The following is an 18,303-nucleotide window of genomic DNA, read 5'->3' as shown; positions in this document are numbered from 1 at the left end:
ACACAATGGAGAAAAGGAAAGCGGACGGCCCCAAAATGTGTTTTCATGCAGTTTGGTTGGGTTAGGTTTGGTTTGTGTGCGAGAGCTGCTGATACCCGATGGATCATCTGGTTCGTCACTGAAGGTTCACGAGCGGCAGTGGCGTAGGTTTAGTTTGAACACGGGGGGGGGGGCGACACAATAAGCAGGGGGCGGGGCCTGGTGGGGGTCCTCCTGCATTCTGGCGAATTCTTCTGCACGGATTTATGGTGGAACTGTTTTTTATTTATGTAAAGGAAAGCTTGATTCACGATTTTATTGGGGGGAATGCACGTGTTCTAAATATGGAGGGGGCCGAGCGGTTTGGTCAGGTCTTTCACAGGAAATGGGAAGGTTATCCAGAGGGCCTTTCCACATCGACGCCATCGTTTACCTCTCATTCACGAGGCTGTAAAGGCGCAGCAGCCATAATATAGGTGTCATGGACGGAGTTCAAGAAGAGTTACCGGATAACGCAAACGCTGACCTTATCATAATTATTTTGATTAATTATGACAAAAACAAAACCAACCCACTGTTAAACAATTAAATGAGAGACTACTGTACACATCCAAACCCCCCGAAAGTATTGATTTAACAAAAATTAAGACGTTTACTAAACGAAAGATTTAAGACAGGATAACATAAGATAACATTTTATTTACCTGGGTGGTGGAATTCTGGTGCCACAGATGCAACAAGCAGTGCAAGTGGAGAAGGGGATAAGAAGTGAAACAACAACCCCACACTGATCTGGGTGGAGTGACACACGCACTGCAGCGCTCGGTTGGGTACGCATTACAAAGGTGTCGTTTTTAATATGATGGAACAATTCTGGCTATTCCGGCAATATTCCGACTTGTTACGACGTTAGGGATGTTAAACAGCTGGCACTTCCGGGTCGGGGGCCGTCCTCTTCCGTGCCTGTAGTAAATACTGTTCACTTTGTGAACGTTCACTTAACGCTTAAAAGAATAAATATATTTTTGTTCTCTAAACATTTAACCTCTTTATTATTAATACTAAATTAATATATTTTTTTATTTTTATTAATGTTGTTTTAACTTTAACTTTTAACATGTATTCAGGCTCACTTTTCCCGATAGTAACCTCGAGTTTTTTGCTAAATTCTGTCATTTAAATATTGTTAGATATGTTAAATATAGATTTTTCTTATTGAAAATTGAAAATTCAGAAAAACACACTGAGTTCCATATAAAAACAGAATTGTTTCTTTTGTTTGTATTTGTTTGTAACTACAATACTCCATTTAATTTGTCACGAGGAGCTGTTTCTGTTTTATCTGCTGCTGGAAAGACGATGGGTCAGGTAGAGCTCCATCATTGTTCGAAGTCAAAACGATCAAACTTTATGATGTGAGCTTTAATAATTAAAAAAATAATAATAATAATTGAGGGAATTTATCTAGCGTTTCTACTTTTCATACACAAACACAGCTCTCCGTGCGAGAGAGACGGGCAGCGCACCTTTGCGTCCCCGTGTAGCCTGTTGTTCTTTAACCATGCAAAATACTTTTTTTTAATTACTTTTTTTTAACTGATCGTATTAATCGGTCAAAGTTTTTACTGTCGGTTAACGGTTCAATGGTTAATTATTAACATCCCAAGTGAACATCTATCTAGGAAGATGGAGTAGCACTATGCCAACAAGTAAACATGGAGTAGCACTATGCTAACAAGTAAACATGGAGTAGCACTGTGCTAACAAGTAAACATGGAGTAGCACTATGCTAACAAGTGAGCCCAATGTGGGCAGAAGGCATTTACATTCATGTAAGTACAGGTATATGTGTATAGTATCGAGCAGCTGTGTAGTAATAATGTGCATTTTGAGTGCGGTGAAAGGCTCAGGAAGAGGATATATGCCGTCAACGGAATAGAACAAAACAAGGCATGGATGAGAGATCGGTTTAGCCTCAATCAACGAGATTCATTCACATCACTCACAATCAATCATTCTGCCCTTAAAAGCCCCTTTCCGTGCGAGTAGATCTGAGCCGTCAGTACCGAACGTCCAACTAACGCGCTTGTTCCAGTCGCTCATCTCCTGAGAGGAGTTTGGCCACTTCCACAGCCTGAAAGTTACCTTCTACATCTGTAAACGTCAGCAACACGCTGAGACAAATGCAATTCCCGAGCAGCTGAGGACGGCGCACTTTCCTGCCACGGTAGAAAACGGGTGGATTCACTGTAGTGTAGTGTGAACGGATCATTTATACAGAGCGATGGCGTCTACAGGGAAGTGTACCGCGCAAGAAAAGGGGCCATTGCTTTTCCTCACGGGGGGGGGCGGGGGGACTGTGATGATTTCCTTCTTCTTTTTTCACACACGGTACAAAGGAAGAGTGTGCCTCGGAGGCAACATTGTGAATTCCACTTCCTCACGGAGGAAGTCACCTTTTGAGAAGGGGGGGGGGGGGCGCCACGGCTATTCCCGAACACATCAAGAGGAAACAAACACGGAAAGTTGGCATATCGTTTGGCCGCCGCCTCCGCTGCCATTGATGTGCCTCACAATGATATGCTTTGTCCAAGCGAAACCGTGTCGAGAAAGTCTATGAATTGAATGTTTCGGAGGCGGACGCAGAAAAGTCTGAATCGGACGTTGACCGGGATAAGTCCATGTGGGAAGCCGCTGCGGCTGCCTTATTAGTGCGCTCACTGCTCTCTATTTAAACCGTACGCTCTTACTCAAAGTCATTTCGACAGTTTATCCTGCCTGTTGAATATTGAACTGGTGGCTGGCGGGGGAAAATAAATACAGACCTGTCTCCCCCGCTTAGGAGCAGCGCCGTGACAAGCCCCAGACACATGTCCAGAAGTCATCAGGAGGCACTTTGGACGACGCTATTAGCATACACATCAGCACTCTTCATGCATAGTCTTAAACTATGATTAACCCCCCCGGGTTATTTTTGAACTCCTTGTCATACTTCGACTCCCCTCTCCGTGGCGCCGCCCGTGCGATCGGACGCATCGAACTGGACTTCCGAGAGTTATCGCCGTGAAAAAAAAAAAAGAGAGAGGAAAAAAAAGTGCCGGTCAGCATCTCTGCAGCGGCCCTATGAAATGAATGGCATTCGGTGCTGGAGATAATCCGAGCGTCTTGCTTTTTTAAAGGCGGGAAGAGAAGATAGATAAGGCCAGCTGTTATGTGTCTGTCCAGGAGTTAAAAATGACCTGAAAAGCGGTGTCCGGTGGCAGCGCGCATTCAAGCCGCTAACCAGTCCTGCTGTTTGCACTTGCCTCTTGGAGAACAAGTGTGGCCGGAGGTTAAATATAAGTTTTGTCGGAGTGTGGGAGTAGAGTTTCTGTTTCATTCATGTTGGATGGCTGGACGGCTGCTCATGCTCCTATGGCTGAAATGGCAGCGTTCGGACTCCCCTGGCCCCCGACGTGCCCTAGCTGGAGTAGCGGCTGTGGATAAAGTGAGTGCGACAAACCGTTGGCTGGCCGAGGCCTCGCAGCCTCTGCAACTGTATTTAGTCGCGGAGCAGAATGGCTCCGGCCCAATCTTAGTGGCTTTCATCCGGCCAATTCAAACAGACGTTTGACCTCAGACATTTGCCTAATGTGTTTTTGTTATGTGGGCTCCTGGCTTCACAAATGTCACAGGGGCCTGGCTGGGGGTTTGGAGAGTGGCTTTGGGACCAGTGAGGTATCTGACAGGGACCAGGGAGTCGGGGAAGGGGGGTGGCAGTAGTTGTGTCTATAACCTCAGTTTGCAGTTTGGACTAGAACCCACTGGGAGTTGGCTGCGTTGGTGAACATAAGCCCCCAGAATCTGAGTCCGAGGGCCTGCGCTGCTCCACGGCTCTTTGCTGACTAGGGCCCAACTGCGGAGGCAGCTGTGGAGGGGGGACAGGGAGTGCCACATATCTGGATGCCCGGGTGGTGGCACGAGTCGGGGGCCGGCCCCCGGACAGATGGATCAGCTCTGACAAATGTTCCCCAATGGACGCTCCGCTCGACTCCGCCCGCTCATGCTCGAGGGGGTGCAGGAAATTTATTACCGAACATAATGGTATTTTAGGGTGCAGCTGATTTGGATTTAGTTTAGGTTGAGGCCTTTAAACTTGAATTCCACTCCACCGTTGCTGGAGTAATTTTGCAAACCCTTTCCGGTCACACCTCCACCACCATTGAAATCTGGGAAAACTTCTCAACTCACCATGGGTCTATCATATCACTATGCCCGTTAGTTACGATAAATTATTAAATCAGGATTAAGTGCGCTGTACACCTTTTTGTTGGAGCTCTTACCTTAAAAAGTGTGTCAAAATATCAAATTGTCATTGGGGTCATTGAAAGGCAGCTTTGAGAAGACAGGACAAAATCGCATGAACACAGGCATGAACTTTAACCTATTGCTCCACGGAGGGTGTAACTACTTTTCTTTATCATATTCATTCTATTTTCAAACGTTATTTTATTACAGTCAATAGCCAAATGCGATGCAATGAATTATATTCAGACCCTTCCTGTCTTTTAAAGAGTTCAGTGCTATTCTTTGGGTCACTGAATTGCAACCGTTGCGGTGCAGCAGCGTCCCCATTCAAAATGGAAATCTACGCTGTGTTTAGTTAAGCGGCGGTGTAATGCAAGCTGGCCGAGGCTCACCAGAGCCCTGTTGTTTTGTTGGAAATTGTCAGAGGCAGAGAGCCATCCGACATGCCGCTACTACCAACTTGGCAGAGTTTATTGTCCGGCCTTTTAGATTACACACGATGAGGCCAAGGGTCGGGATGACTGGGGAGAGAAGCCCAAAATGTGTTGCTGTGTTTCTCAGGCTGGTAAATGTGTACGTGCTGTGAAATGTACCAGAAGTTCGATTTGGTCAGACGTTTTAAAGGGGACCTATTAGGCTCCTCTTCAACAAGTTAATGCAGCTCTCTGCGGTCCCCCAAACCTGTTTTTGAAGTTTTATGCTGATACCACTCAGATAATGCATTCCAGCCGTTGTGACATGCCTCCAAATCAGTGTGTTCCAAAACGGGCTGTTTGTGTGTGTGCAGCTCTAAATGTAAATGAGCAGCCAGGCCTCTAGTTCTGTGAGCCAATGGGATTTGAGCTTTACTCCGGATTCCGTTGTATTTCTCTATAAACGTTCACCAATTTCACTTTATCAGTACACTAAAATCGAAAGTTTCTGAACAAAACAAAAGTTTCTAAACTAAAGTTTCTGAACAAATATAAGGCAAGAAATAAGCGATCCAGTTGCAGACTCTTCACTATAAGATCTACCACGCCTAATTTAAAAGTTTTTTCCAAATTTCACCGCGGTGTCCGGAGCAGCGCGGAGCTTGGAGCACTGCTGGATACGGCAGGGCTTGGGGCTTTGTTTTGTTTTATTCAATTACGGATGTCAGAAAATAAAATAAAAACATCCATGGTGTTGACACACACACACACACACACAGAAAGAAACACGCAGCAAACACTTACATTTCCATCGTCTGCGGTTTTGTCACGGACAGTGGTATTAATTCCTCTTCTTTTTAAAAAATTTGTGCTGGTCTCTGCAACAGAGCAGTCCCCTCGCTTCCAACTGTGGGTGGAGCTACTCAGATGGATGGTGGTTCTAATTCTAATGTGTCTCAATGCTACGTAGTACTGAGACACAAAGCTGAACAGCTTGTTTTAGGGCATGTTTTCTGAATTAGAACGCTCACAAAAAGCTGACTGGGTTGTCTTATTTCACAGTTTGTGTGTTAGTTGGCCCATCAGAGAGCCAAATGTATGCATCCAAGCACTGAAAACGTGAGTTTTGCCTTAAAGGTTTCCTTTAAATGGTGTCTAGTTATATAACTATTGTGTGGAAGTTTATTTCTCTTTAACTATGAAATTCAGAGGACTTTGCGCAATATACTGGACATAGGTTCTGTCAAAAAACTAAGATTTTGGAGACATATGTACTCACACATTGACAAACACCATATCAATCAATGGAAAATTTAAACATGAATATTTTTTAATTGATCTTATTTATGAGATCGCCTCACTCGCCTCCCTTGCTTTTTAACGCATTGATGTCCCTCCGTTTGTTCCATAAACAAGCCCTAATGCCCTTGGAGATCCGCCGCAGTGATGTCTCATTCTGGAGTAATAAGTCTCCAAAGTCTGCTTGTTTGGCCTTTTTTTGGGGCCGAGGGAGAGCAATAAAACGTCTGTCTGAGGATTTGGGGGTCCTCGCAGACCTTTCCCAGGTGTGCGTCACAACTCATAAAGTCCAGGGTTTTCACTCAGGGCCACTTTCATGGATAAATGTGTCTACAGAGAACTCGCCTTAAATCACAAACTCATTGGACGATATTTTTATAGTAGACAAAGAGCGTAAATTCCATTTTTCGAAATTATATACATACTTTTTTTATGAAGTAAGGACTAAATTTTGGAATTTAAAGGTTTTGTATTTTGAAATTGTAAATTTGAAAAAAGTGCAATGTATATACAGTATATAGATATTATCTTGTTTAGCCCATATGTTTTATATATAAATATAATCCAATTATAATTATGTATATAAATTACAATTTTACTTAGTTTAATACACCTTATGTTTGTTTTACCTGGAACCGGCATGACTGCGACAACACAGTCACACTGTTATTTTGAGTCCCGCCTGTTCCGCTGAGGTTTACCATTTCATTTGTCCCGTGCTTTCTGTATTTCCCTGTATTTACTTCCATCCCAAACCTGATATTTGAGTACGAGGAACATCAGGCATCGCTCGCAACTTTCATTCGCCACTTGAAAGCCCCGGACTCGCTTTCTAATTTACCTTGAGGAGACGTTGGAATTATGTGTCTGCGCTGACAAACGCTGTTTTTCATGTCGTGATCAAAGGTTTGATGAAAGCCTCGGGAGATAGACGGGTTGATGTTATACGGTTTCTGGAGTAAAGATATCTTCCTTCGAGGTAATTTGGAGATGTTTCCTTGTTCCTCAAAACAAGTTTGCCGTGATACGTGTTATTTTCGCTTTGTTTGTCGGTTCAGTACACAGCGCGAGTGCGACGCGGGCCGTAAAAAGCAAAATCTGGAGAAAATGACGGATTACATTTGGTTGTATTTGACTCCACTCGGGTTGTCTGTTGAACTTTGCAGGTTGAAGTTGTGGTTTTCAGGGAGCCAGGAAGGGTTTTTGCGGGTGGGGATACTCCGCCGAGACTCGCGCTCCCAAAAAGCGAAGGAAGCAGAGGAACTCGATCCCCCCCCCCCCCCCCCCCCCTCCCCGAAAGTGTGACGTTGTGCAAACACGGTCGTCGCTCCGGCCCAACAAATCTGCGGGGGGGGGGGGACAACCCTTTCTGAGCGCGTTAGTACGTCGTGTCATCCCCTATAGCGTTCGCTCCCCCGTCGCAAAGTTTGGATCATTTCTTGTCGAGGTGTATCAACTCGATTAAACTCTACAGTGCTACCGCTACCAACCCTTTTCCTCCCGCCTCCATTTAGAACCCAAGCGCTAAGATGGTGGAATTAGTGTTATACGTACATCCCGCCTCCTTATCTTTTGAAATAAAACATCTATTTTCGAGTGTGTTTTCCCTATTGGCAGCGGGCGGACAGTTCGGATCTCTCCTCGCCCTAAATTGCCGGGCAGCCCCCCCCCCTCTCCCCCCATGAAGAGACCATCGAGTCCCATCAAGATAATCCTTAATAAAGAACGGCTTCGCATTTAATCTTAGCCAGGCGTCTCGAATTTCTTGCTTGATATAGTTTTTGGCGAGTGGCTGTTTTAGCGCCCGTGTGAGTCGAACGGTATCAGTGCATCTTTTGTTAAGCTCCCACGTGGCAGACGCCTTCCTCTCGGGGCGAGGGTGGGCGGGGGGGGGGGGGGGTTTATCGACGTATATCCAAGACAAGATCATTTCATTGGTCTAATCTGTGCATCTGCCGAAAGGTTCGATTTCCGCCCCCACCGGCGTCCTGGTGCGTGACCGCCGTAAACACCCCCTTCGAGATGGGACCGTCGCAAAAAGGTCCGGACCCCTCGGCTCTTGTCTTCACACCGGACTGTTTGAATTCAGTTTTATGCCGCTGCGCCCTAAAGTATCCGTAATCTCCCAACATTTTGGGGAGGCTGATTGGAGCCTTGATTCGAACCATACCGCGCCGCACAGCGAGCGCAGGGATGAGCACGGGGGGAATATGAGTTTTAAGTCTCCGAGACGTAAACAACTCCGGGTAATTATACTATGCAATTTGAAAATAACTCACTTGCAAAATTACATCGCCGGCTAATTTTATACAGCTGCTCGACGAAAGAGAGGAGAGAGAGTGTTGGGAGTAAAGGCAATAACTCGCAATAACCGGATTGGCGTCGTGTAGCGCCGCGCTATTAGAAGTAGTCACTCGAGAGTCCCCGAGCTTCTATTAGTGAATCGAGTTATCGGTGAATGATTTTTCGATATGCGTGTCACATGCGCGTCTCGCGCTCTTATTTTGAAATGCGAGCGTATGGATTAACCTGTAGGCGGTGGTTTTTTTTTTTTGGAAAGGGAGCCGAATGCTTTATTTATTATATTTGCAGCGTTTCCACATCAGTGCCACTGTGCATTTGAAGGGGACCTTAAGTTGGAACCATTCGCGTCGTTTCCTTCCAAGAGTTTGCTTGGTGTCACCCTTCACCGTCCAAATTCCAATATTTCATGTCGACGTTAAAACCCTAGCTCTGTTGTGGAAACCCCATATCCAACTCTTACCCGAGCGACACTGCAAGAAAAAGAACCGTGGGCTTTTGAACAGTCTTCATCTTTCATCCCGGCTGACGGACGGTGGGTAATGGAGACGTAGTGGACTTAACGAGCAGGACTCTGCATTGGCGAACCGCTAAAACACTTCTTCTCTTCTGGCTAGCGACCTCTCCCTGCCGTCCCTAACGTATTATTTCCTGTTTCTCCGGTTTTTCCGTGTTTTCATATTTACCAAAGCCTGTTTCACCTACTGTTTTATGACATGCAATTAAGCAAATTTGGGAGTAATGGCTCATTGCACGTCCAGCCATTCATAAACCCCATACGATACGTCAAAGAGCCGATGCTCTGCGAGCCCTTTGTGGAGACCTTTTTGGGTCTCGTCAGGTAGGAGAAAACGGCCTCGAGCCGTTGGAATAATAACCTGCAGCAAAAGCGGCCGCCACCTCCCCGTGTGCGCACGTTGACAGAGGACTTCCACCAGACACAGCCCCGAGACACTCGGCCGCCATTAAACCCCCCCCCCCCCCCCCCGCGCCGGATCACCCCCCCAAAAAAAAAAAAACCCTGTTTACCTCCAGCGAAACCACGAGCCGCGGGGTTGTCGTCCCTTGCGCTGACCCTCAGACTAAGAGAGAAGAACGGTGGATTGGGGATAAAAGGAATGACAACAAAGAAGCAAACGGGGTTGAAGGAGGGGGCAGGAGGGCCGGAGGAGAAGGAGGCGAAGAAGGGAGAAGAAAACACTGCACCCTCGGGGTGTCCAGAGATGGTCAGTCGGTGGGATCGCTTCATTGTCTTAGCGTCGCTGATAGGATCTGGAGAAAAGACTCTGCTGCTTCAAGCTACGAGTGAATGACACACGGGGGGGAGCGGGACCCCCCCCCCCCTCCTCACCCCAAAGAGAGAGAGAGAGAGAGAGAGAGAGAGAGAGTGAAAGAGAGAGCGAGAGAGAGAGAGAGAGAGAGAGAGAGAGGAAGAAACTTTCTGCCTCTCAAACGGCAGCAGCCTCCCACTCCACTCCCTCGCTGGTTGACTTCCCCCTCCCTCTCCTTCTCTCTCTCTCTCTCTCTCTCTCTCTCTCTCTCTCTCTCTCCCTCTCTTTCTCTCTCTCTCGCTCTCTCTCACCCTCCCTCTCGCTCTCTCTCTCTCTCACTCTCTTGCTCTCTTTTCCCCCCGTCCTCAGACTCTCGCCAGTCACTGCCTGAAGCGGTAATCGGACGACTCTCTCTCTCTCTCTCTCTCTCTCTTTCTCTCTCTCTCTCTCTCTCTCTCTCTCTCTCTCTCTCTCTCTCTCTCCTCTCCCTCTCCCTCTCTCACTCTGTGGCTGGTAGGACTCGGGGTCTCCTGAGAGAAGCATTGGCTCCATGGCTTCCGACTCTTTACGATGAAAAAGAAAAAGCTCCTCTTCTTCTCGCATGGTACACTTCTTTTTTGCCACGCAGAGTCCTAAGAGAACTTTCTTTTTCTTTTTTGGAGAAAGGTCGCTGTCTCTTCTGCCGGACTGAACCACCTCCCGCTTGAAGATTTTTTTTTTTTTTGAGCGAAAAAAACTAAAAACCCAGAAATTGTAATTATTATTATTAGTATTATTATTAGTGGGATAAACGCACACAAGACTGGGGATTCAACTATAATTGTAGTGAGTGAGTATGACTTTGACTTTTTATCAGACTGTATGTTTGTGGTGTTGTGTTTTATTATTTTGGGTTTTACTATGAATTTGCTGCAGGGTCTCATAGGTGTCTTTCATTTTATGAATGGCCAGAGAATGAAGGCAGGTGTAAATATATATATGTTGGCTGATTTGTGCGAAAAATTGGCATTGGCTCATTGAATTAGGCCTTTAAAATGTCATTCAATGGTAATTTTACCACAAGAAATTAGAAATGAATTTGTAGATTAATTAAATTTTTGTGCTGTCAATTGTCATATGAGAACCTGTACTGTGATGCACAGTACAGGTTTTATCAGTACACCCACTACTAATCTTATTATATTTTTTCTATCTATATCTATCAAATCTACGTTTTTGTATCTAATAGACTTATATAGACACAAAAACTAAGCACAGATTCATTTTTACACCCAAAAAAATAATTTTATTTTGATTAGAGATCCCAGAAATATACGTCTCCAAAAATTGTAATTTCATTGATTATAATTTTTTATTCAAAATAACAGTAAATCATTCCTTACTATAGTAAGGAATGATTTACTGTTATTTTATAGGCCCTTCTGAAAATTCCATGATGTGAGGGCTTTTAAAGACAACTGTTGCACATCTTTGCATATTTTTCAAATACTATAATACGTGCAGCATGTTCTGGCTTTTGCAAAATTAATTTAATTGAAAAGTTGGTCAATCATTTATTTTCCTTCACAATTATATCCGCTATTCCTCTCAAAGTCTGAAAAATCAGAACAAAAAAAAAGTGTCCAACCAAAAATCTTCATTTTGTTTAATTTGGAAAAAACAACCAGTATTCCCCGTCCCCAGTCCTGTACACAAAATAATCTTTTTGACAAAATGACAATTTAGAAATATTAACCCAAAACATTCATATTTACATTCTATTCCTCAAACCGTCCCCAAAAACAACAACAAAAAAACTAATACAAAAACCCAAAACCCAGGCGCTCCCTCGGTGGGGGTCCCTCCTTCTCCTCGCTCCTTCTTCTCCTCCTCCACCGGCCGAAACAACACGACCCCAGCGCCGTTAAAGAGCAGTTTGACGTCTGATGCCATCTGCCCGGGCCCTGGAATGCCGTCTGGAGGCCCCTGCCAGGGCCCGGCGTCTGGGGCCCCCAAAATCCTCCACTCCTCCAGCCCTCCACCCCTCCGCTCCTCCACTCTCCCTTTCCCCTGTAAATATATAGAGAGGAACGAGCGCCTGTAATTGCTGTTTAATTGAAAGGATGTTTTCTGGTGGTTTTGGTGATCACAGGCTGACATTACAGGTCCTTTCCTCTCCTTCTGCTTTCATATCATTTAAAACAATTATAAGAAATTATATCGTTTAAATCCCCCCCATTACAATATTAAAGCGAGGGGAATTAAAAAAAATAAAAGCTAAGATGCAAACCGAATGTATGGAAAGCCTCTCTCAATTCAATTCATTTCAATTCAAATTTGCTTTCATTGTCATGACAATAATTCAAGACATGTTTATACAAGACATGTACGTATATAACAATTACAATATTATGCATTGCATATGAGGTAAAATGACATTAAGAGAATAGTGACAATAATAATTGAATTAATAAAAAAGAAGAAGAAGAAGGACAAAAACATGAATGACAACAACAATAATAATAATAATAATAATAATAATAATAATAAATAAAAAATATATAATAATAATAATACTAATAGTAACAATAGTAACGACACAATTATTAATAATAATAATCTGAATGAGAAGATATGGTGAAATAGACAACAACAGGGCTCTCTCTTTCTCTCTCTCTCTCTCTCTCTCTCTCTCTCTCTCTCTCTCTCTCCCTCTCTCTGTCTCTCTCTCCCTCCCAAACCAAACATGACGCCCGCTGTGTCCATTCACATCCACACAATAAAACACTATTCATCCCAATTAACAGATAATGAGCCAGAGCTGGATTTAGGGCTGTTTGCCGTTGGGTATTTGCTTTAATAACGCACACACAGGGAGCGATCACGGTCCCTTTGGTGACTCAGTGTGGGTGCGTGAGTGTTTTAGTGTGTGTGTGTTTTAGTGTGTCTTTGTGTGTGTGTGTGTGTGTGCCTGTGTGCCTGTGCGTGTGCGTGTGCGTGCGTGCGTGCGTGCGTGTGTCTGGCGGTGACGGAGGCATTGTTTGCCGAAAGGCCCTCGATGGCTTCTGGGTGGATGTGGATGTGGCCCCTCTTCTCTCAAAGTAGAGATTGAAGACGGTGAAAGACACATCGGGCTAATTGATACAGCGAGAAGGAGCGAGAGAGAGAGAGAGAGAGAGAGAGAGAGAGAGAGAGAGAGAGAGAGAGAGAGAGAGAGAGAGAGAGAGAGAGAGAGAAAGGGAGGGAGGGAGGAAATAAGAGGACCTCATGCTTAAGTAGCCGGTGGTGTTTACTAAATAGCGTGGGGCGTTATTTTGTTAACACACACTGTTTGGAAGTGGAAAACAGGGGCTGAAAGAGCAGGAAATGAGCTTTGTAGATCTGATTCTCTGTCACCTCATCGTGTGTGTATGTGTGTGTGTGTGTGTGTGTGTGTGTGTGTGTGTGTGTTGGTGAATAGCGATGTGTTTATGTCCAGTGGGAAAATAAGGAAGCGAGTTAAATATATGTCAAAAAAAAAAAAAAGTGACAGGGACATAGGTCCTCTAGCGTGACATAACCTTTTATCTTAATATTGAAATTTTTGGCCTGTAAAATTATGTTTAAAAAATCAAAATTATGTTGTTGTTTTTTTTTTTTTTTATTCTAAAATGTTAAAGCGCTAAACTAAAACATGTCAGCAGTGTTGAGCTGCCCTCTCTCTCTCTCTCGTCCTGCGGTGGTCGGGTGGTGGGCAGGGTGTGATAAAATGTCCACCTTAAATCTTGTTTGATGGGCCTTCGCAGGCGAGCCGGCCTTCTGGAAATAATTTGCAGGGTTGAAGAGCACAGTATTAACAGATTTAATGTAGCTATTCACTGAATTGCCGGAGCACCGTGTCAGATTCGACAAACCGGGGGGGACAAATTGCACACACGGCGACAGAGAAAAAACATCACATCTGTAAATAATTCCAGCTTTTAATTATAGATAAGTGCAAAACATTTCAAATTGTGTGTGAAGCACTTTGTGCCGTCCATAGTGGGATGTTGTCATAAGTCTGATTCGTGTTCTTCGGAATTAACACTTGCTTCATAGAAAATAGTCCACATAACGCAAAACAAACTTTATTACTATATAGATATAAAATGGTTTTCCTAATATTTATTGAGTTCAAAATGTGTATATTATATTAAACTGTGTGTTATTATTATTGTTATTATTATTAGTAGTAGTCATAATAATAATAAAATAATAATAATAATAATAATAATAATAATAATAATAATAATAATAATAATATATACACATGGTTCAATTTGTTTTGCATTTTAGAAAATATCAACAAAGTAAAAAATGGGATATTTCAGTCAGCTTCTACTTTATATTTATATTAATTATTTATATTTAATATAAACATTTAATATTTATAATAAAAAGAAGTTTAATTACATTTATATTAAAATCAAACATATTTCACTTCAACATTAGAGAAATATCACCACTGAAACACATTTTAATCTCCCAAATTTTTTCATTGACGGTAGCATCGTCCCATTTATTTGATCAAAAAAAAGTTTACGCAGCAGTTGTTTCGGTGTCAGCGCGAGAGAGAGAGAGAGAGAGAGAGACAGAACAAAAACAACAACAAAAAATAAAAAACGACACAAAAAAAAAACCAAACAGTGGAGTGCAGCGTGTTGTAAACTGCTGCTAATTCCACGCACATCTGTGTCCAATCGTCGTCCGCATCTTACATTCTTTGTGCGAGTGGATTTATTTTTCCTGGGCCACCATGTGGACTCAGCTGAGTGGCTTAAGTGGGGGATTAGCTGTTTGCAAGTTATTTTGATTAAAGCATTGTTTTTCTGGAAGACCTGTAACCCACAACACATGGCTCACGTCGTCGTCGTCGATGGCCGTTTTGGGAGCCTGACCCTTTACTCTGAAAAAAAAAAAAAAAAAAAAAAAAAGATGTCAGTCAAATAGGTCCCGGTTTGAAATGTGGCACCGGGATGGGGGTAGGGGTGCGGGTGGGGGTGGGGGCGCGGGGGGTGGGGTGGGGTGGGGTGGGGCAATGCGTGTAAGATGATTCTCCAAATGTCTCCGTTACCTATCTGGACATTTTTTTTTTTAAGCAAGAAAAATGTTTTAACATCAACATAAGCGTAAATATTGGTTTATCAGAGTCGGAATCGGTTTATTTCGCCGCGTACATTTTTGTATACAAGGAATTTGTCGCATTGCTTCGCAGATAATTACCATAAATAAGCAGTCTGAAAAATGAAAACAATTATAAAGTAGCCAAATAAACAAAAATAGCCAAAAATAAAGAACATTAGTGGCCAAATGTTATATAAAAATATACAGAATATACTAAGCGTGGTTCTATGCACAGGGATAAGTGATAGGAATAGGTGTATAAGATATTGATTATTACTATTTAATGACTACTAAATTACTATGTAATAACTAAATTATTATAGGGTCTGCAATTGGAATATATAAATAAAAATCGGCCGTAAAAAACTGATGGATCTCTAAGAGCGTAGTTTGGCTAAATATTGATCAAGACGTCCCGTGTAGTCCCGTAAACACCCTAATAGCTGAGCCCACGGACCGCGTTTGCCGCTGGAAACGCAAAGTCTCGAACTAAGTAAAGCGAGACAAGTGCTCCTGCAAACAACCTTTTATAGGTGGAGCGTGTTGTGGCCTTTCTTTCTTTTTCTTTCTTTTTCTTTCTTTCTTTCTTTCTTTTTTTTTACTCCCTCTCCCCCCTCCTCCTCCTCCTCCTCCTCCTCCTCCTCTCCTGATGACACCTCCACCGCTCCAGCGCTCCACCTCGTCCACCTTTGTTCTGCCGAGCTTCAAAAGAGCCCGCGAGGCGGTTCAGCTTGAGCTGCCGAGCACATCAAACATGCTGGCTGCTTTTTTCCTTTTTCTCCCCCCCCCCACCCCCCCTCCCAAACAATAAATATTTAGAAGGGGCTTGTTTTGGGGGCTTTAACCACACTCCCTTCCCAAAACACCCTTATCTTCCCCGGTGCTCCGTCTCTTCTCCCCACCCCTCATCGTCCTCCTCCTCCTCCTCCTCCTCCTCCTCCTCTTCTTCACCTGGCCTGCTTCACCAGCGGTCATCACACCCAGGGCTTTGGGATGGGACGGCTGCAAATAACCCCAAAACCGCCCCCCAAAACACCTCTTTCCGTCCAAAAGTCTGTCTTCCCCTCCCCCCTTTTTATCTGTCCTTCTGTCCGTCGCTCCATCCATCCTCCCTCTATCACTCTTCCTCTCCAACCCCCCCCCCCCCCCCCCCCTTTTCCCTTGGACTCAGTGGTCCGTCCTTAATGTGTGTTTTACTTTTCGTCCCCTATCTCTTACCTCTGATATTCTTTTCTTTCCATTGACGTCTTTTTCTATTTGGCGTCACTTATTCACATCCCTTCCCCGAATCATGCAGGCCCTTGCCACCGCCACCCAAACCCCCCCCCTCCCCGCCCGCCCGCCCCGTCCCCGCCGCGCGGCTTCCAAAACGTGAGGTATATGGAATAAATATAATGGTTATTTTGGCCTGGAGACGCGCTGACCCCAGAGAGCAAACTGGCTGGAATGGTATTCATGAAGGGCTTTGCCTTGGTGCGAAGAGGAAAGCCTGTCGAAAGCAAAAAAAAGAAAGCAAAAAAAAAAAAAAAAAAAAGCCTTAAGACCGAGCGAGCTCAGGTTACTCCTGCTCATGTAAACAGTCAGCCATTAAAAATTCATGCCAGGATTTTTTGGGGGGAGAAAGACTTTATATGCCCCCCCCCCCCCCCCCACTCTCTTCCTGACCAGTTGAATACCTTTGACCCTTTTTTGGACCCTGTCTCCCCGCGGTGGTGGAGTCAGCTCCGATATAGAGTTACGGCCGCGGCGCTTGATGTTGATGTTGATGTTGATGTTGGTGTCCGGGGGTATGGGGCGAGGGAGGGGCCGCCGTCCCGCCGCCGCCGCCAGCCGGCCCGGGACGTGGAGGTGGATGGAGAAAATGTGGGGGGAAAAAAAAAAACAACAACAAAAAAATAATAGTAACGTAGCTGTCAGCGAGGGAGGAGAGTGATGGAGGCGTCGGCGGCGTCATGGGAAACACATGTGGCTCCGCGTGCTCTCCCAACGCCGCTCGTCTTGTTTCCAGGCGCTCTGCATTGTCCGGGATGCACCGCTGCTCTGGGGGGCCTCTCAGGAGCCCGTCGTGTGTAAATGTGTGTGTGTGTGTGTGTGTGTGTGTGTGTGTGTGTGTGTGTGTGTGTGTGTGTGTGTGTGTGTGTGTGTGTGTGTGAGAGAGAGAGAGAGTCGGTGCATGTGGGTCTATGTGCAATGCAAGTGTCAACAACGGCAGATGTGGGTCCATGAGTTATGGCTGTTTGAATCTTTGAATCTTTTGCGTCCGAGCGACTAGAAAATGACTCCAGCCCCCCCCCTCTGCTCTTACACCCCCCCCCCCCACACACACACACACACACACACACCCCATTAGGAGCTGTCAGTGCTCCGGGAGGAGGAGGTGGAGGAAGGGTGGGGGGGGGGGGGCGGGTGGGTGCTGATAAATTTCAGATAGCGTCCGTTGCAGATGAAAGATCTCGCCCTGAGAGATGCTGGGGGGTGTCACGCTCGACTTGCCCTCCGCTCAACAGGTCCCATCCTCCTCCACGCCGCCCCTCCTCCGCCCGAAACCCCCCTCTCCTCACCCTCCACCTACACCCACACCCCACCCCTCCCCTTCCTGCTTACCTTGGCTAAGCCGCTTTGCATGTTGATTGGGTGGCGGCGGCAGGGGTGGGGTGGGGTGGGGTGGCGGGGGGGGGGGGGTGGAGGGGGTGGGGGGCTAATCCAGTTTGCAGCTGTCGTAGACCAATGATGAATCACCTTTCCCTCATTTTGGCCCGAGCTTCCCTCCGCTCGGTGGGGGGAGGGAGGGAGGGAAGAGAGGGACAAGAGCGAGACAGAGAGAGAGAGACAATGTGTGCCTCTGTTCCCCTCTTCTCTCTTTCTCTCTCTCTCTCTCTCTCTCTCCCTCCCTCCCTCTCTCGCTCCCTCTCTCTCTCTTTTCCCATTCTGCTGCAGAATAACAATAATGTTTTCTCAGACTGGTGTCATGGAGTCGCGGATGCACTCTGGACTGTGACACCGAGCTGAAATAACAAAGGAGGGACATTGTTTTCAGCCAGAGGCAGGTGGAGAGAGAGAGAGAGAGAGAGGGAGAGGGAGGGAGAGCGGGAGGGAGAGGGAGAGAGAGAGAGGAGAGAGAGAGAGAGAGAGAGAGAGAGAGAGAGAGACTCGTTCCAGTTCCAGGTAAGATATGCGTTGGGTGGGAGCCGACAGCGTCAGGGAGATGCTGTCTTCTCTGCCTGGATTTTAACAAATGACACCGAACGATCGATAAAATATTTGCCGATCGATAGGTTTTGTGATTGGAGATTGAAGGGTTTGTTGGGTTTTTCTGGGGAGGAAAGGCGGAGACAATATGAAAAATATATAGAAAGACAGAGTGCAGTGGAAAAGACAAATGCAATAGGAATAGTTTTGAAAAGTCAAGTTGGTTGTATTTGTGTGTGTGTGTGTGTGTGTGTGTGTGTGTGTGTGTGTGTGTGTGTGTGTGTGTGTGTGTGTGTGTGTGTGTAAGTGTATGTGTGTGTGTGTGTGTGTGTGTGTGTGTGTGTGTGGTGTTATATTCTAATGGGAGGCGTCAATTAATTTACTCTCAAAGAAGAAGAAAAGTGGTTTCCAATATGGCTGTGTGTGTGTGTGTGTGTGTGTGT

General features: G+C 45.2%; 1 protein-coding gene across 5 annotated transcripts in view; it reads left to right on the top strand.

The window, feature by feature from the left end:
* Positions 1-18,303, top strand: part of eya1 (EYA transcriptional coactivator and phosphatase 1) — an 80,081-nt gene that overhangs the window by 16,369 nt on the left and 45,409 nt on the right. For 4 of the 5 annotated variants that reach the window (XM_080020697.1, XM_080020698.1, XM_080020696.1 and 1 more), the window contains exon 1: positions 10,093-10,379. The exons of the other annotated variant lie outside the window; for it this stretch is intronic. The gene's annotated coding sequence lies outside the window, so the exon portion shown is untranslated. Of the gene's footprint in view, positions 1-10,092; positions 10,380-18,303 lie in introns of those variants that run through there. 5 annotated transcript variants of the gene reach the window in all.

Source organism: Zeus faber (genome assembly GCF_960531495.2).
Source record: "Zeus faber genome assembly, chromosome: 19".
Lineage (NCBI taxonomy): Eukaryota > Metazoa > Chordata > Actinopteri > Zeiformes > Zeidae > Zeus > Zeus faber.
Note: the sequence above shows the minus strand (reverse complement) of the source record. Positions and strands in the feature narration are given on the sequence as shown.